The following is a 20,936-nucleotide window of genomic DNA, read 5'->3' on the forward strand; positions in this document are numbered from 1 at the left end:
TGTATCACTGGGGTGCGCGGGAAGTACCTCACGCGATTGGCCCCGTGCAAGCAGGGTACGCGTATTTCAGGGGTGCAGGGGAAGTTACACACGCGATTCCAGCACGGTACGTGTATTTCAGGGGTGCGCGGGAAGTTCCACACGCGAATAGCCTGGGCGCGTGTATTCCAGGGGTGCGCGGGAAGTTCCACACGCGAATAGCCTGGGCGCGTGTATTTCAGGGGTGCGCGGGAAGTTCCACACGCGAATAGCCTGGGCGCGTGTATTTCAGAGGTGCGCGGGAAGTTCCACACGCGAATAGCCTGGGCGCGTGTATTCCAGGGGTGCGCGGGAAGTGCCACACGCGAATAGCCTGGGCGCGTGTATTTCAGGGGTGAGCGGGAAGTTCCACACGCGAATAGCCTGGGCGCGTGTATTTCAGGGGTGCGCGGGAAGTTCCACACGCGAATAGCCTGGGCGCGTGTATTTCAGGGGTGCGCGGGAAGTTCCACACGCGAATAGCCTGGGCGCGTGTATTCCAGGGGTGCGCGGGAAGTTCCACACGCGAATAGCCTGGGCGCGTGTATTCCAGGGGTGCGCGGGAAGTTCCACACGCGAATAGCCTGGGCGCGTGTATTCCAGGGATGCGCGGGAAGTTCCACACGCGAATAGCCTGGGCGCGTGTATTTCAGGGGTGAGCGGGAAGTTCCACACGCGAATAGCCTGGGCGCGTGTATTTCAGGGGTGCGCGGGAAGTTCCACACGCGAATAGCCTGGGCGCGTGTATTTCAGGGGTGCGCGGGAAGTTCCACACGCGAATAGCCTGGGCGCGTGTATTCCAGGGGTGCGCGGGAAGTTCCACACGCGAATAGCCTGGGCGCGTGTATTCCAGGGGTGCGCGGGAAGTTCCACACGCGAATAGCCTGGGCGCGTGTATTCCAGGGATGCGCGGGAAGTTCCACACGCGAATAGCCTGGGCGCGTGTATTTCAGGGGTGCGCGGGAAGTTCCACACGCGAATAGCCTGGGCGCGTGTATTCCAGGGGTGCGCGGGAAGTTCCACACGCGAATAGCCTGGGCGCGTGTATTTCAGGGGTGCGCGGGAAGTTCCACACGCGAATAGCCTGGGCGTGTGTATTTCAGGGGTGCGCGGGAAGTTTTACACGCAATTTCAGCAGGGTACGTGTATTTCAGGGGTGCCGGGGAGTCCTACATGTGATTTGACAGTGTGGGTCCTCCCAGGTGTTCCCTGTACACCCTCCACGGCCCCTGCAGGCAGCCCACACCACAGGGGACTACCCTGCATCCCTGGTCATGTCCCGCAGGCAGCCCACCCAACATGGGCATGCCCCCCAGCAAAGGCACATGTCTCCTTGAACTAATGAACACCAACTCATGTCCCCCACCACCCCCACCCCCCAGCACTGTGGGGCACCTGCCAGCAGGCCCCCACCCATGTCCAACTCATGTCCCCCACCACCCCCACCCCCCAGCACTGTGGGGCACCTGCCAGCAGGCCCCCACCCATGTCCAACTCATGTCCCCCACCACCCCCACCCCCCAGCACTGTGGGGCACCTGCCAGCAGGCCCCCACCCATGTCCAACTCATGTCCCCCACCACCCCCACCCCCCAGCACTGTGGGGCACCCTCCACCAGGCCCTCGTCCATGTCCCATCCATGCCCCCCTGCACCTGGGTCCCAACAATCCCCAATCATGTCCGTAATGGCCATCCTCCCCTGCCAAAAGGCCCAACCAACTATCACATCCACCCACATATCAAAGGCAATTACATGTTACACACTCAATGTAAATAATGCAAATGAACACATGTCTGTCACACACAATGGCTGCAAGTGAATGTTAAAACACCCAACATGACATGCATGAAAGTAATGAGATGATACGACACATTGAAGGATGAAAATAAAAATGTATTGAAAATCAACTAGAATGGAAATGAAATTAGAAAAACCACAAAGCAAAACAACAAAAAGAAGATGAATGTCCATGAAAAAAATCCAAAAAATCAAAAAATCCATAGAAGATCTATATACAAGACAATCCTGGGTCCATGAGCCCAACCAAATGAAACCTAACTATGTCAACTAACTAAAAACTGAACTATATACAAAAAAGTGGGGCATTGTCCAATCGCAACCAAATAAAAAAAAAATAATTTTAAGGAAACCTACCACTAACTATATAACTATATACAATGGCAGCGGGCAAGTCCTGCGGCTCACTCTTTGATGTTGCCGGCCAGGGCATCATTGAACTCCATGTCGATGTCCTGGAGGCGGGACTCTGTCCTGGCCCCGATGTCTCGCAGGGATAACCCCATGTTCACCTCAAACTCCCTGCGAGCTTCCTCGAGGCACTCAGCCCGCCTCAACGCCCGACGCATGGAGAACTCCGCCATGACCATGGTGAGCCGCTCCTCTTCCGCCCGCTGCCGCTCCGCACCTATCCGCTGGACCAACTGCTCCCACACAGAAGACACTACCATCCCAGGGTTCTCCTGCCCTCCGGCCGATGCCTGCCCCTCTGATCTTGATGGCCCCGAGCCATGATGCCTCCCACGTCGAGCCTGCTGCTGCCTCCGACGCCACTGCCAGCACGATGGCATCCAGGATGATGGAAACCACTGACGCCGTCGTGCACGTGCCCTGCCCGATGATGCCGTCACATCCTCCATCTGCTGGGGTCCAGTTGCTGTGTTGTCCACCCCTGCTGGACCTCTGACTCCCGACTGTGGCAGGGATGGGATCCCCACCGAGCTGGCTGCATTGGTCAGGGCAGGTCCACAGGGGGCCCTGGTGGCATCTGGGCCGGAAGACGGCAAGGAGAACGAATGGCGTATAGTCTCCACAGAGGAGGAGAGGGCCGCCAGATTGGCCGACACATGCAGGAAACCCCCGAACATGGCCGATCCCAATTGGGCCACGTCGGCACGGTGCTCTTCGTGATGACGTGCGTGCTCCTCCTGGGAAGCACGCACGGCATCACGAATCACAGCCGTGCGCATCGCGACCCCAATCAGGACCTTCTCCACACGGCCAGGGGTCCCCTCGTCCGCAGGTGGAGGGGAGTCAGATGACATGGACATCCCCTCTACCTGCGGATGGGCCTGGGACGGGGCATCCCTGCTGGTGCAAGGTGGTGCACCCACAGGTTCAGGGACAGCGACATGCACAGGCCCCTCCACGGTGACCTGTGCTGTCTCCTGCCCCTGCCCCTGGACTGCACCACTTGCACCAGCAGGGATGCCCCCACCAGGCCCCATGTGCGCCTCAGTGGCGGCCTCCTCCTCCTCTGTGGAAACCACCAACCTGGATGGCTCCTCGCCGTCTACCGCCGTAGCAGGCCCCTGTGGGGGCTCACCCACCCCTTCCGCTGCAGCCGTGGGGGCATCCCCGCCGCCTTGCTCCACAGCGCCGTCTCCGCCCTCTCCTTCACTAGCCGCTGCGTAGAGGGAGACATAGAACACAAGCATCAGGGTACTGTACAATGGTCCCCTAGACAGGAAGCAATAGCAGATGAGTGCCACTGTCAAAGTACACTTCCATCATGTCACACCACAACACATGTGTCAGTCCAGGCAAAACACACACAGTGACAGTCATGGTGCGTGCCATGGACATTTCAATGCATGTCCAATGGACTCTCGATTCATACAATGTAATGGGACTCACATGCATCATGGGTCATGCCTATCACATGCACACACTTCACCTCAGTCACATCCATCTGGCCCCGTACACCCCAATCACAGTGCATACAAGGATGACTAGGCTGCATCAGTGAATCTGTACATTGTCACAGACATGTGTCATGCATCCATGGCACTCACAAGTCACAGACACGCAGGTCAGGCACACAGACATGGATACCACATATGTATCTGGCATCAGCACCCATCCCTCGCCCCCACCCATGTCCAGGAACAGAGACTGCCATGCTCTCATGTGTGCAATCTGCACAGGGCTCCCCATGTCGCATTCAAACACATGCAACAACCGTGCGGTTCACACATTACAGGTCGCACATGCATTCCCATGATGTCCCTGCACACATACATGCGTACATGGCCTATGTCACACATGCAGGCAAGTATCAGACAACCAGCACACTGCAACATGCCCTGTCTCACACAGCAATGCTTGGCCACTTACCGCTGAACTCCAGACGGGTCTCCCTCTCAAGGACCTGGGCGTGGAGCGCTGGGTGTGCGTGTTCCAGGACCCTCAACTGGATGGAACTCATGCGGCCCCGGCCCCCCTCCACGAGGCGCCGGGCCTTCATGAGGGTCCTGGACCTCAAGTTCTCCCAGCGCTTCTTGACCTTCTGGATGGTGCGGGTTGCCACCCCCTCCGCGTTGATGGCAACCACACAGTCGGCCCAGATCCTATCCCGTCCTTCCCTGTTGGCGCGGGACGATCCGAAGAGGGCATCATACTGCCCCAGGACTTGCTCCACCAGGACACCAACTTCGGTGGCAGTGAAGCTGGTGCCCCTCTGCCCCTCTGGCCGGGGGTTGCCACTGGGGTCAGATGTGGATGTGCCCGACATGGCAACCCCAGGGGCAGGAGTGGGTGGGCAACTGGGTCCTGGGGCTGGGCTGTGGAGCGATGTTATTCGAGTCGGGAGTCTTCTGTACCAGCAGGGGTGGACACAGCAACTGGACCCCTGCAGATGGCTGATGTGCAGGCACCAAATGGCAGGGCACGGTGGCAGCAGGCAGGCAGCAGCAGATGGCACGTGGGAGGCTGCTCGGGGCACTGGGGGGCAGTGATTCGGCCTTCTGGGCAGGAGCGTGGTCTTCCGTGTGTTTTCGCGTGGCCAGCTTGATACGGAGTGATTTGGCACGTGAAAAATCTGCATGTCAGCGTGTAATTCGAGGAAAGGCCCTTAGCGCGTAAGCGCGTCAGCACACGTACGCGATTTCATTGGACCAAAGGCCCTTACAGCGTAAGCGCGTCTGTGACATTTTGCGCACGGGCGTTGCCCTGGCAGGGCTTGGAGATCCCGCGTGCCTTTATGTTCTGTACGTGCTTTTCGTGCGGTGCGTGTGTTTTCCATCCGTTGGGGTTCACACGCTATTACTTCACAGCGGGTGTTGGCTACGCGTTCTACTACACGCAAGGCAGACGGTGAGTGGTACCCCGCTCCCCCAGGCCCGATCGCGTGAGAAACTTCACGCGAACCCCTGAAATACACGTAGCCCGCTCCCCCAGGCCCGATCGCGTGAGGAACTTCACGCGAACCCCTGAAATGCACGTAGCCCGCTCCCCCAGGCCCGATCGCGTGAGAAACTTCACGCGAACCCCTGAAATACACGTAGCCCGCTCCCCCAGGCCCGATCGCGTGAGAAACTTCAGGCGAACCCCTGAAATGCACGTAGCACGCTCCCCCAGGCCCGATCGCGTGAGGAACTTCACGCGAACCCCTGAAATGCACGTAGCCCGCTCCCCCAGGCCCGATCGCGTGAGAAACTTCACGCGAACCCCTGAAATACACGTAGCCTGCTCCCCCAGGCCCGATCACGTGAGAAACTTCACGCGAACCCCTGAAATGCACGTAGCACGCTCCCCCCAGGCCCGATCGCGTGAGGAACTTCACGCGAACCCCTGAAATGCACGTAGCCCGCTCCCCCAGGCCCGATCGCGTGAGAAACTTCACGCGAACACCTGAAATACACGTAGCCCGCTCCCCCAGGCCCGATCGCGTGAGAAACTTCACGCGAACCCCTGAAATACACGTAGCACGCTCCCCCAGGCCCGATCGCGTGAGAAAGTTCACGCGAACCCCTGAAATGCACGTAGCACGCTCCCCCAGGCCCGATCGCGTGAGAAACTTCACGCGAACCCCTGAAATACACGTAGCCCGCTCCCCCAGGCCCAATCGCGTGAGAAACTTCACGCGAACCCCTGAAATACACGTAGCCCGCTCCCCCAGGCCCGATCGCGTGAGAAACTTCACGCGAACCCCTGAAATACACGTACCCCGCTCAATCGCGTGTGTAACTTCCCGCGCAACCCCGAAATACACGTGCCCCGCTCGCACAGGCACTATTGCTGTATGTTGCCACTTTTGTAATGCGCAGGGACGCTACCGCCTGCCTTCGTGTGGCGGACGTGTTTGGGCTTGTGCGTGTCTTTTGCTGTGCGTGGCTTTGCCCTATTCGATTCCATGAATACGTGTGGTTCGGGTGCGTGTGGGCGTTCCGTCTGCTTCCCTGCAGTATATCCCCAGTTACGCCCTTGTTTTCGCGAGTTGTTCCCCATTCCGCGCGTTACGCCCCGTGTTCCGCCCACTTTCTAGTGTATGCGCAGAGGTTGTGCGCTTTCACTGTGCGCGTCGCGCACGTCTTTCGGGATGTTGCAGTGACGTGTGCGCCATGCACGGGTTTGGCGCACATCCCGAGGAAGACACGCGCAGGGACTTCCATGAATCGCACGCGTGCGCCTCTTTTTTTCCGCTTGCGCCTGCTTGCGCCTGCTTGCGCGTAGATTTTCGGCGCACGTTTGTTCCATGAATCGGCCCCTTAGTGTTTTTGCTCAGCCAGTTTCAAAGCCATCCTGACAGTTGAAAAGTCAAATCCGTTTTTCTCTTGTGTTTAAGGAGGGAAGGTGGGGGTGATATTATGTTTGGTCTGAATTATTCCTGAGTACCTGCTCTCTCCTCACATCTATTTAAATTGCCTATTGGTGGGTCGAGGGCTGTCACAGGGGGAACCTCTAAAAACAGAGCTATCTGTTCCAAACCAATCCAAAAGCATTCTTTTCTTTGCTGCATTCTTTGTGTGTTCATTAACTAATTCCCAGTGCATTAACGATATTATTCATTGTACTCGTCACCCCTTGGTCATTGTTGTTACCTATTAAAAATATATTGTGTTTTAAATTCTCAATCCATAAATACATTTTCACCGTTACAAACTAGCCTGATTCCTGGTTCAGTGTGACCGGGGGGGGGGGCATTTTGAGAAGGGTGTGATATGAGTGGTATATCATTCAGAATATTGAGCTTAAAGGCAAAAATAAATAGGGTTTCCTTTGCGCACTATATGCTGGGCGAGACCTGGGTGTGTGCCTGATTGAAATGCCTTACAGCTCATACACAGGCCACAAGCAATGTTCCATGTGGCACTCATTCAATATGAGAGTGTAGGATGAAGAGCCAGGCTCACATAATTTAGTAAGTTTGCGGGTGCTCCGTTAATGAGTGAAGATCAATGCTCTGGATGGAAGGTTCCAACTAGTTTTCACCCATACATGATGCATACACAATACTAAATTCCAAGAGTGCGCCTCGGCACTTCACCATGTAATGTTTTATTGAGAGGCCACCCTCAACACGGGGAGTTCCTTCCCTCCCCCATCAAGGTATCACACAACAAACTATTTAACTGATTCTTTTCTTCAGCCCTACTTCAGATACATATCATGCCCCTGGGATCCCTCCCACCAAGCTACCAGTGAGCCAAGAACCAGGCCAGTGTACAGGAAATATTTTTGTATTTATTTAAATTAAAAGTAACAGAGATTGCATAACTACATAAGCCACCTTCTTTGTGGCTCACCATTAACTCCTTGTTACACAAATCAATAATACAAATTAGCTAAGAAAAAAAACATAAATCACAAGTATTTACTTTCTACAAATTTCCCTTCAAGAAATAATTAAACTGAACAATAACCAAAATAATTATAAATGTAGTGCTGCTCAAAAGCATATGGCAATTATTATTTCACCCACACTTTCACTATAAAATAAACACAAGGTGATTTAGCGGTTTGTTTTTCAGACCCCCCCCCCTACTATGGTCTGGGTTGCGGAAGTCTTACAGAAAAATTGGAAAGATTTGGGAAATTTTGGATTTCGGACTCCCCTCCACTGAAAGTCCTTTGTTGGGGAAGCTGGATGGTAAACATTTGAATGATTTAAGAATTTAGGATTTTCAGGCCTGTGTTAGGGGAAAGTTGGGCAAAAAGATTAGACTGATTTAAGAACAAAGACACCCCTCTTCCTTAAAGAAGTCGGGGTCAACGGGATGAAAAGGATTATCCAATTAAATCATAGGCTATAGTTTTTCAGCGGACACTGGGAAGTGAGCTTTGTTCATTTTCGAATTTTAACAAAAATCACCCATAGTGTTCTGCCAAAGGGAAGTTAATTAATATTTTTAGTTAAATAGGCTAAGGATCTACACATTTTTTCCCTCTACCCCCATTATAAAGGGAAAGGATTTAAGACCAGCAGATTCTCACACCTTTTGGTTACAAGGGGCTCAAGTCTACTTCCATGGAAAACATCTGTTTAAAGTTCAGAGCCGCCAGCTGCATGTCAGGACACTGTGTAAAGAGGGCAGAGGTCTGGTCACTCCACTCTCAAGGATGGCCTACCGCTCTTCACCATAGGAACCAGTCAGCTTTTAGGCCTTCCTAGCAATAGACCGCTCCACCCAGATGCATGCTCAGCAGTCTCTTCTGGTGTTTCCTTGCAGCTGTCAGATGGTAAGTTGCAGCAGCACTCTTTTGATGGTAAATTTCAGCAGCTCTGTACATTCCTCCTAGTGCAGTCCCACTTATATAGCAACAAAGACACCACCAATTTTACAATCTTGGGGAAGTACCCTGCAAGAGTTCTTGCAACTAGGATTGGAAAGTGACCCTTCTCTCTCCTCCCAAATCCAGCCTCCTCAACGGATTGGTTAAAGAGCAGACATATGTAGCCCCATCTGTTCTCCTGTCAAATTATTGGCAAAAACTAGTTATGTAGCATAATTTTACTAGCAACTGCCATAATATATATATATATATATATTCCTTTTTAGTTAATCATGGGGAATTAAATAAAATTACAGCCAGGTCTGCGGCTGTTGGGCAATTATCTGCCATTTTCACAGAAAGCATAATAGTTATGAATGTGTAATTTATTACCCATATTCCTAATTTTATCATCCACCTGTTCACCGACTCTCACATTTGGAAAATGTTCAGATCAGCCAGAAACCCATTTTAGACGGCCTTTACAGTTCCCAGAGTCAAAGGTGGGTGGATGAATTTAAATCACTACAATCGCCTGGAAATTACTTAAAAAATTACACAGAAATAAAAGAAATACGACGTATGGTTCCTAAATTGTAATAGTCCTTTTAAATTAATTGTAAATCTGTATGTTCAGCAAATGGGAGATCTGTTTCATCCAGCCATTTGTCTCTCTGGGCCAGCATCTGACTTTCTTTCTGTGTCTCTTGGTGTTGAAAGCTTGCTCTTTGAAGGTGGAGGTTCAGCCTCTCCTAATGGTAACCCCCTGTCTTCACACCTACTGTCTACATTCTGGTCATACATCAGCCAAGGGAAATGGTCCTTCGTAGACAGCGAGTCTAAAGGACACTTGGTTTTCCACACCTTGCAGAGCAAGCCACATTCTAGGATACCAGCCTTCCAGTGGTGAAGTTCTTTGTGACATGTGTCCAACAGCCAGCAAAAGGGGTTGCCTCTGGCCTATAGAAACTTTCCCATGGAAAACAAAGTGACTTTTCAAATGTCTGCTATTTTGCATGCTAAACATAATATACATTACTTTTTGTCAGCACGCACCATGTCATTTCCCTGACATTTTTTGGTTAACCGCAGTAAATGTTTGTTCATTTAAACTGGAAACACACAAGCAAAGCCAATTTTTGTGTCAGTGTTTAGAAATCCTGTTTTTCATGTGAAAGGGACCTTTGATTCCTTCTTCTTTTGTTATTTAAAATGCTGCTTTTCCTTTGGTAGTGACACATAGGCCTTTTCCACATGGCCCTTCAATTTTTACTCGAAAAACACACATGCAAAACATTTTTGGGCCAGTGTTTAAAATCCTGCTTTTCATGTGAAACAGACCTTCAGTTTCCACTTGCAGCCACATGCAAAGCCGTTTTTGTGTCAGTGTTGAAAAATCCTGCTTTTCAGGTGAAAGGGACCTTCAGTTTGGTGCCTTTGAATACACCCCACAGTCCCATGCTTTATATTTAGTGGAAATACTCCTGGCAAGATGTGCATTTGTTCCCAAAAGGACAAAATGTTTACTTCTGGTATACCATTGAGTTGTTCTGATTTACCATGTATACATGATTGAGCAGATTTAGTTTCCCAATTATTATTCATTTGTAAATCACTTACTAGCCCTCATTATATTAGCGTTTGGGCTCAGGACAAAGTCAGCCTGTAACTCAAGTACTGTTGAGCAGTCTAGAAGATATAACGTTTTTAGGACATGTTTTTAGTCCAGCACATAATAAGGGAGGTATCATTGGCCTTCTTCTCCTTCGCCTCAAACCTGACCTTGCTATAATTCCTCCAGCCCGTACATGCTGGCCATATCACTAAGTTATCACTATTGTCCTTTCCCGGGCATTGCAAATAAAAGAATATTAGTCAATATTAGAAGTGGAATAAAGATTCTGGAACAAGCTAACCATGGATAGTTTGCTTAATCACCTAGTAGTTTGGCCAGATGGATCTGGGTTGTTTGACCGAAGTGTAATTATTTGCGGTGGAATTGACCGTAGTCGATTTTGCTGTGACTCGATTGGCACTTCTGCCAAACAACCCAAAATGTACCTTTCACCACCCCCTCCTTACCTGCTACTGACGCTTCCCCTGCAACCCTGCAGCGTCAGATCCATCCCTCAAACACGTGTCGGATCCAACGCCACAAGGTCCCTTTTTCTTTTTCTTTTTTTTTTCAGTCCCCCACCTCCAATTCTGAGGAAGCGGAGGACAACCCTGCAACTCCCAAGCCCATAAATACTAAACATTGGGAGCAGGGGACACCCTAGCAACCCCTGCTCCACATGTTTGGTATTTTTCAAAATCGTTTGAATGGTACTTGCCGAAATCGGTCAAATTGTACCAGTTGATCAATTTTTATCAATGAAAATGGGTAGTACCAGCCAGATATCACAAATAGGAGCTCACCACACCTCCTTTAAAACCACCCGCAAAAAATGTCTGCTTTCAAAGTTAACTGCATGCCTTCCCTTTACAAAGAATTAGTCAAAAAACCGAACTGCTTGAAATAACAAATAGCCCAGTGCCTACTCTGCTTTCATGAATAATATCTGAAAGAAGATTACAGCCCTGGCATATGCAACATAGAAACATCCAATATTTGACTCTGTTAGTCTTCTGTACGGCTAGCTCTTAATCTACCCACTGTTTCAACTTTACTACAGAAACCTCACACGGATCAGAAAGAATTGGCAAATCACAGGCCAATCTCAGATATCTAATTAAATTAATGGGGCACAATGCATAAACGGAATAAAAGATTTTCTTTTTTTAATAAATCTCTGATACATTCCAATCAAGCTGTTTTTTCTCCTATCCAAGAGCAGTGCCAGTGGGAGTATCTGTAGATGGTAGATGATATTTTTTTGTAGACCTAATTGTGGTTTTCAACAATGTAGACCACAAGATATTGCTATCTAGGTTACAGGAGATTGGTGTCCAAAAATAGGCTTTGGGAGTAATAAGTGCTGAGGACCTCAGGGATTAGCTTTGTTGCTGCTGCACCATAATGTTTATGTTTCCCTTGATGAGACGCTTGGAGAAGGCAGGCATGCTTTTTACAACTATGCTCATGAAACTCATTTTCTGATCATCTTATGTTGTAGAGATATATTTATTTTTACAATTTTAAATTAAATTTTTCTGTTAGTGTGACATGACTAATTACATGCTCCTGTATGCAGCCCCACCCCATAATTCTGGGCAAGAAAAACAGACAGTGTATTTCTCAATGCAATGTATTTAAAGAAATAGAAACAATTTCACACAAAGGCGATCTCAGGCTGTATCCCATGGAAATCACTACAATGTTATGGACTCATAAACAATGTATCAATCAAACAAATGTTCTCTGCCTGTATGTATCTGTTTACTGATTTGCACACAAGCGTTCACTTCCAATAATATATATAAACCAAAAAAGTAAATTGTTAAAGGGACGTTATGGTTAAGTTACACTAGTTAAAACCTTTGAATTTCAATGGAAAAACGTTGTTAGAAGGACATTATGGTTACAGGTAAAACCGCAAAACCCCAAAAATGTGCGAGCTATGTAAGATAAGCAACCATAACTCACGCTATCACTGTGCGCTGCAAGGTCTAACACCCATGACATCAAAGATGCCATCACAAATGTTATTGATGACATGACTGATGACATCACATGTGCATATGGTTTACATGAAACGCCTCCTCAAGGGATTGTCATTGTAATGTTGGCAGAAACCTATTGGAGATCATCTGAAGAACTGTCATGACACAAATAGTTCAGTAACCAGTGCATTGCTATAAACACCCTAGCATCACAGAGTTCATTCCAGTACACAAACACACTCATGTAGAAATGTAGCCACCCATCAAAGCAGTGGAAAAATTTAAATGTTGCCCATGCTGCATAGTACAATGGTGACTGTTTCATTTCAGAGTTTTGTGTACTGTACAACATGTAATAAGCAGCTAAGAATGCCTATCTCACTACGTAATTCTACTACTATACAAAAACCATAAGACGACAATGCATACAAATATAAGTATATACAGGGAAAGTAAATTAAGCACAAATACAGCAGCCCTACCACACAGTGTTCATAACCTAACTGATGTCCTTCATTCACAGAAATGCTTGCTGTGCTTTGGTCTTCCATCTTCCCCTATGTGTATGTGTCATATGCTGTAACTGGACCCTAAGGAAAGTGGTGTAAGAACATATGAGCAGGGTAAGATTCATGAACATATACAACCTTTTCAATGTTCAGTTCCTGAATGTCAGTGAAGAAAAGCATCTTCTGTACATATGTAACTGCACAGAAAAAAGGCAGGCTAACATGTGATGTCATCAGTCATGTCATCAATGACAATTGTGAAGGCATCTTTGATGTCATGGGTGTTAGTCCTTGCAGCGCACAGTGGTAGCTCGAGTTATGGCTGCTTATCTTACCATAACTCGCAAATTCTGGGGGTTTGCGGTTTTACCTGTAACCATAATGTCCCTGTAACAATGTTTTTCCATTGAATTTCAAAGGTTTTGACTAGTGCAACTTAACCATAATGTCCCTTTAACAATGTTGCTTGTTGGTTTATTTCATAGGTTTTTGGTAGGGCAGTGGAACCAGAAAGTTCCTTCAGTATACATTTTGCAGTGAAGGTGGTAGGTTTTTAGTAGAGCAGCTTAACCATAACATCCCTTTAACAATGTTTTTGTTGGTTTATTTCATAGGTTTTTAGTAGGGCAGTGGAGCCAGAAAGTTCCTTCAGTATAGATTTTTCAGTGAAGGTGATAGGTTTTTAGTAGCGAAACTTAACCATAATGTCCCTTTAACAATGTTTTTTTGGTTCATTTCATAGGTTTTTAGTAGGGCAGCGTATCCAGAAAGTTCCTGTAGCATCGTTTTTTCAGTGAAGGGGATATGTTTTTCGTAGCGCAACGTAACCATAACGTCCCGTTAGAAGTGTTTTTTGTTAGTGAATCTCATAGGTTTTTAGTAGGGCACTGTAACCAGAACATTGCATTAGCATAGTGTTTTCTGTGAAGGTGAAAGGTTTGTGGTAGAGAAACTGAACCATAACGTGCTGTTAACGATATGTACGGTGACCATATATATATGGGGATAATATTACCTGATACCCATTTGTGCATGGAACCCTTGGCTGCCCTCATGACAAACTTGTTGAAAGGGCAAATTCCCCTGTGCATGTATCCATTTGTGCTACCCCTTCCCTTTGCTAATAGTGTCTGTGTATCTTAGAAATTGAAGGTGTACATGTTAAATGTTGGGGAGTGTGCGAGTGATTTTTTTAACAATGCATGGTGAGTCTGTGGAGCACAGTACTGTATAAAATGGCTGCAGGGGAGTAATATGGAGGTTTCCTAGGGAAACCGCACCTGGCTGGCGTATGTGCAATCACAATGCAAGTTTCTGTAGGACTCCAGTACTGGCCGCATTTTCCAATGCACGTTTCAGTAGTTGTGGGAGCACATGTCTGTCTGTTGCACAGTTATTCACATGCGTAGGGCATCCTCTGTGTGCTGGTAACACCACACCGGTCATCAGGCCTACAGATTCATACGGTAGGCTACGGCATTTCAAGCAGTCATGGCGACTGCATGCGTTGCTGTGCAGACCTACCAATGTATGGCTGCAGCACGCCTGGCTCTATGAGGCCCACTGGAAAACAAGGAATAGCAACCTTCAATGTACAGTGGGTGTGTTAAATGTCACATTAATTTGATTGATGTGGTGCTGCTTGCCTTTCCATGACTCGTGAAACAGACACACCGTCTCTGCAGTAAGAACTGTGATGGAAAGTGTCAAGGGATCGCGGCGGGTCGTAGAGTTGGCGTAAACATTTCATTGCAGGGGTAACAGTCTGCAGTAAGTCTGCAAAATGGCAAAGCTGGTGCGCCTTGGTCACTCACATACAAGTGCATGTAAAGAGAAGTAAACAAACAACACATTCCATCGGAGCGCAAATAATATCAGTGGTGGTTAGAAAAGTAGTGTAGCCGCATGGGTCTCGCTGAATACTTCTCTTCCTGCTCCACGTAATGAAGCTGCTTTTCACCTTGTTGAAAGCATTCTTTTATTTCAGAATGTATCCATGTCCGTGAGTACTGGTCCTATGGCTAATGGCGTACCATGAAGTGTCTGTACTGCATGTGACGAGAACTGAAAACGAAGCACAGGGCACCAGTGGGCAGGGTACTGCCCTTCCAACAGTGCACTAGGATAATTTCATGTACAGGATTATACACAGCTGCTCCGGCCACCAACAAGAATAGTCGTGTATGGCAGCGGATCCTTAAAGCATCCTTGCACACCATAGGCTGCGCTGCAGAGCCTTACCTGGCAAAGGGCATTGTATTGTGCATGTACTGCGACACGCAACTCCACACAGGGAAAGTACTTGGAAGTGCTTGGGAAGGGTCGGTCCGGGAGCATGACAATTACTGCCACCCAACATTTCCCTTTGTTTGTGCACTTCCCTTATGTTAACCCTGCAGGCGTTGCCCCTTCCGTACCGGGCCTTGCCTTCCTTTCCTTCTGTGTGGTGTGTTACAAGATCAAAATAAATGGAAAGCGACAGGAAGAGGAAAAAAGTTCAATGAAAAAAGCTGATTTCAGAGTTGGAAAGGCACAAATAGACGTCTTCACAATGTACCGCGCTTTCTCCATTCCCGGACGAAATTAAAAGTAACGCAGTCACATCTGTATCTGCGTAATGCGATAAAAAATTATGAATTAGATTGGAAACATGTGCGTGACATAGGCAAGTGCCTCCTTCATCGCAAACAGTATGGAAACTCAGGTAACATATTTTGCACTTTTCCCTCCACAATGAAGAACAATAATGGTTGCATGATGCGCGTCACCAAAGTCCACAAACACAAACCAAACGAATTCACTGCATTGCAGGTACTCTAGACCAGTTCAAATCCATATAGCAGAATCCAAAATGAGCAACCAATGTGCAGTGTGTTCCATTCACTTTCAATCAATGTATTCCGAACTCCCCCAAAAACCGTACACTGTGGCTCGTGAAGCACACAGCCATAACCGCAACTTCCGCATTTGTATTGACAAATACACTGTGTATCACAATTTGTGCATAAAAACCACACCCAGAAACCTTATTTAGCAATGCCGTAGCGTGCACGGAGTCATTGCTATGGCCGGCCAGATGTGGCACGTGCAACCTTGCATCAATCGCGATGTCCACTGACTTATCATGCTGAGCGCGCGGGAGTGGGGAATAAAATGTCAACCCTGGTGGGGGATTTCGTTTGCAGTTGCAGTTTTGTATTTTTTTTTAAAGCTGCTTCCGAGAAAAAAAATAATCTGGTTTTTATAAGTATTTTTGTTTGTTGTACTTTGCCTCATATTCTTAAAATAGCGTCTTCAGTGCAGCCTGTAGATTGGAAAACAAATGTCATTGCCACTGGGCAACAAAGAAATGCCATTTCCATTGAGAAGGTGCACATATCGATAACCAATGTTGTCATTCGCACAGGAGTACATGCCAGCAGCACACAAGAAGTTACAAGGCTTCTGTTGATAAGACGCCTTCCGACCTCTGGCTGACGACAAGTCATTGGAATAGTTATATACTGGACTTGGTGGTATACATGAGAAAAGCATTTCGCAATGGGAAAAATGTGTTTCACTGCTTTCATCATCTTTTTGATTTGACGATACACACGTGAACAAGCCATGGAACCCAAAAGCAAGCCTCAATAGTGCACAGCCACAACGTGTACACTAGCGCAAGTGGCCACTCGTCGACATTCTGCAAGCAAGTTTCCGAAACTGCGCACATCGACACTGTACCACAAAGCCTCCACTTCCTCCAAATTCAAATTGCCATTAAAGCCTCTTTCCGCGGAATCTAGCACAAAGCGATCACCCACTATGAAAACTGTGCCTCTCGCCATCTCTGCCAGCCTCACTACACAGAGTTATGAAACAAAATATTGCCGCCCTTTCTTGTGATGCACAGCCTGACGACCTGATTGAACAATTTCCACAGTCGCATTTTCATTGGCCAGCATGGTGAGAAGCGCAGATTGTGGCACGTGCGCTCTCCATGTAACACTAGCAGTTCTGTACAATAGTCCCCTGCGTATACACCACACCCAGAAACATTGCACAATCCCTCAGCCTCTGCAGTCCCATTTCCAATGCCACTGTTCTGAAAATCCCCAGATGTGGCTTTCGTGCTGCGTGCGTGCGCGGGGGAAGAAATGTCAATCAGGGTAAGGGCTTTCGGCTGTAGGGGTGGCTCTGAAAAGAGCTGTTGTGGTTTTTAAAAAAAAAATGTGTATTATCTGCTTCCACAGAAAGAGCTTGTTTTCGATTTCATAGAGTTGTGTGTTTTCTTTTCATCCTCAGATTCTTACAGGAACCTTTTGAGTGCATCTTGGAGATGAGCAGACAAAAAACACCATTACCAATGGACGACAATGAAATGCCATTTAATTGGAAGACCTCTGCATTTGCAGAACTAATGATGTCATTGTTACAGAAAAACATGCCACGAGCGCACAGAAAATCAGACATGCTTCTGTTATTCAGACACCTTCAAGCCTCTGGCTGGGTACAACAGACAAGATAAGTGGTCCATACTCTTCTTGGTGGTATGGCAGAGAAAACCACCTGGCCAGTGGGAAAAAGCCTCTTCACTGCATTCATCAGCCTCTTGAGTCGACGCAGCAAAAGTAAACAAGACAAGTAACCCAAATACAAGCCGCCATAGTGCATGATGACAACATGCACAGTAGCAGAACTGGCCAGGTCACTACAAAGTGCATGCATATCGGCTAAACTGAGGTCATCGACAGCGCACCACAATGCGTCCACTGCTTCCAAACCAAAATTGCCATGAAAGTGTCTTTCCTGGGCATACTTGCAGATCTATCACAAAGGCATCACCCAAAGTGAACACAATGCATTTCTCCATGTCCGCCAGCGTCACTACGCACAGTAATGAATACCAGTATTGCCGCCCCTTCCTATGACCCACGCCCTCAGCACCTGATTGGATAATCCCCACAGTGCCATTTCCATTGGCCAGCAGGGTAAAAAGCACAGACTGTGGCACAGGTGCTTCCCAAAGTAAAGCACAACAGTCCTTCTTCCCTTTCCACTGTCCTCTTCCTACCACACCCTCACTGGGTACTGTTAAGTAGTCACACACGCATACACCAATGCCATCCAAGACATCAGCATCTAACACTGTCAGTTTTCCACAAGATGTCATATGTACCATTACAAATTCAGCCTACAAGTGTGCGGTTATTGGAAAGCACGTCCAGTGAAAAGGTCAGTGAAACATTGCAGGATTTGTGCATGCACATTCATCCACATGAGCACCCATCACCACAAAATAAAGTATGAAGATTTTTTTGGGAGCATGTTTACAACTCTGTTATAAGTGCCTCTGTGCACGATATCTGCCACTAAGCGTCCATTATGTTTTTGAAAAGCATAGTGGTTTATCCCCCATTTCCTACCATGAAGTGATACTTCAATGGTATCTGCTTGCAACGTTTTCATTTAGCCATATCATACAGTGTATAAGTGAAACAGGAACTCTCTTCTTTCCTTCCGACAATGCTACGAATTATGTTCGCCACAAACCCATCTCCTACATAAATCATAAAAATATGGCACCAAAGCCACCACTGAATGTGTTTTACCAACCTAAAGGCAGTTCCTGTTCATTGTATGCACGGCTGTGGTTCTTTGTACGCTGCACTATTGCCACAGACTCTTTTTAAAATCTGCCAGCTTCTACCCTCTGCCCTCAGCAACTCCTCATAAGAGGACTGCGCGCCTTGTCTTTGGTCTGAAGGCCAGGGATCTTATCTCTACTGAACTAAAATGTCTGCAATAGCTCCTAGTGGCTGCGAAGAATAAAATAACCCTTTGCATTATGCACAAGGCCTTCTGGTCCCTGGTGGTACCTCAATACCTTCCACTCTCACTTCCTAAATATCGGCTTGCTCAAGCTCTTCCCTCATCCGCCTCCTACTCCCTCAGGGTCAGTTGCTTCTGTACGCAAGCAGTTGGAGGTAGATGTCTTTCTTCTGCTGGGGCCTCCCTCTGGAACAGGCTCTCTGCCTCCGCTGAACTTTTTGGAGAACCATCTTTGGGGCTGGAAGCGCCTCAAAACCTTTCCATGTGCTTCTTCTTTTTCCTCTCCTCTCCTCTGCTCACTTCCTGCCTAAAACTGATTGTGCACTGGTTTCCTACCCACCCTCTACTCTGTGCCCCAGGCCACCTCCCCCCGATAGTTCCACCCCTGCACTGGCTCTCTGCCAACAACCACACTTGGGGACTGTTTTCTGTAACCCTAAAAGTCCAACCACCACTTGATGTCTACAATTATCCTTACACTTGCCAGCACCGGCCTTAGTGGCACTTATTGCTATTTTGTTCCCATGTACTGCACTTTGCCCTCCCCCTTCCCATTCACCTGTGCACTCTCAGTGTCACCTGGCCTAGTGGGATCAATGTCTCTGTGTGGCCTCTGTTCCACCTCCCTTCCTCGTCGCGCCTTCACATACTTGTGTGTAGGCGCAGTACAAATGTCACAGCATACCATATCACAGCATATCATATGATACACACAATGCATTCATAACAACGGGATGCCTGCCACGTACCTTGTAGACTTCACATAATGGTCTTTCCACTGTAATCCATGTACTACATATGTTGGAAAAGTGCTCCCACAAAAGCAGCATGAAATGTATGTTAGCAACGTTAAGCAAGTGTGTGCAGTGCATGCATACAAACAGGATGCCTGCCACTTCCCTTGCACACTTTCACCATAGCCTTCTACATTTCTCAGTACAAACACACCTTCTGCCACAGTGTTTGTGTACACACCACAACCAGCAACCACATTGTACAGCCTCCACAGTGCCAATGCCATAGCTGCCATCCTGAAAAGAGCCGGATGTGGTAAGTCTAATCCTCAAAGTACTGCAGAATCTGCGTAGTTACCGTGCTAGGAACAGGAGGCGGTTGGGGGTGCAATGTAAAACAGGGTAGGGGATTGTGTCTTTAGTACTGTCTCTGAAAAGACTCATTTGTTTTGGGGTTTTCTTTTGTCGTGTTTTCGTTATATACGTGCTTGCATAATTTTTTTGTGTGTTTTACCTCTTTCCCTGACTGTCTGTTTGCTCCTCCTCCTGAAATTTCTATCGACTGAAGATCAACGCTTCTCTTACATTTCTTCAGGATTCTCTGCAACGCTTCGTGCAGAGTGGCAAACAAAACAGCATTGCCAAAAGAGGTAAAACTGGAACCACTGTAAATCTTGCTGGTTGTTAATGCTTTCATAGGTGGTGCAGAACACCCCAGCAGTGCACAAAAAGTCACACATGCTTCTGTTTATCCAACACCTACCGACTTCTGGCTGTGGACAAATTAAACCAGCATGGTCCCATGCTCCTCTTGGTGTTATCGATGAGAAAATCACCTTGGCAGTAGGAAACATCTGCATCATTGCTGTCATCAACTTCTTTAGGTGAGCGAGCAAACGTGAGCATGACATGTACCCCCAATGTAGTGCTCCAAAATGCACAACCACAACATCAACAGTACCGACAGAGGCCACACATGTGCAAAGGTGATCCATGCACCCGAAACCCCACTCATAAACTGTGCCCCAAAAAGCCTCCACTCCTTCCAACTAAAAGTTAGCAGCAAAGCCTCTTTCCACGGCATGCATGTGCAGATCTTGCACAAAGGTATCACCGACGATTAGCACTCTGCATCTCGCCATCCCTGCCAACATCACTGCATCGAGTTGTGGGTGAAAATGATACTGCCCCTTCCTGTGAACCACACCCTCCACACCAGATTGGATAATCCCCACAGTTCCATTTGCAGGGCCACCATGCTCAGAAGGGCAGAAACTACCACGTGCCTCTTCCCAGCTACAGCGAGGGCCGCACCACAGAAAAGCAGACATAGTTCTTCTTCCGTTTCCACTATTACATTTGCAATACTCGCTCATTAGGTAGTATGAAACAGGCACACAAGCATGTAGCAATCACATGCAAGACCACTGCATTGAACACTATCATTTCTGTAGAGAACTCCAGACGTACCATTACACACTCACAGTACACGTGTACTTAGTGATGCTGACGAGTTCTTCTCATGGCGCAATGTGTTAAGATACTTCTTCAAGCAAGTGTCCTGTACAGGGAAACCCATAGCAAACGGAAATATTAAGAAATTGGTCACTGACTTACACCATGTGCTAGTGAACACATATTACCTCCCTTTGCTTTTTCCACCAAATGTAAAATGTTCTCGACAAGTGTAGAGGAGGAGCCAAGTACCCCCACCTCAATCAACTCGCCCCTTTTACCTGTATGCTGGAA

Source organism: Ambystoma mexicanum, chromosome 2q (genome assembly GCF_040938575.1).
Source record: "Ambystoma mexicanum isolate Mex_15411 chromosome 2q, UKY_AmexF1_1, whole genome shotgun sequence".
Lineage (NCBI taxonomy): Eukaryota > Metazoa > Chordata > Amphibia > Caudata > Ambystomatidae > Ambystoma > Ambystoma mexicanum.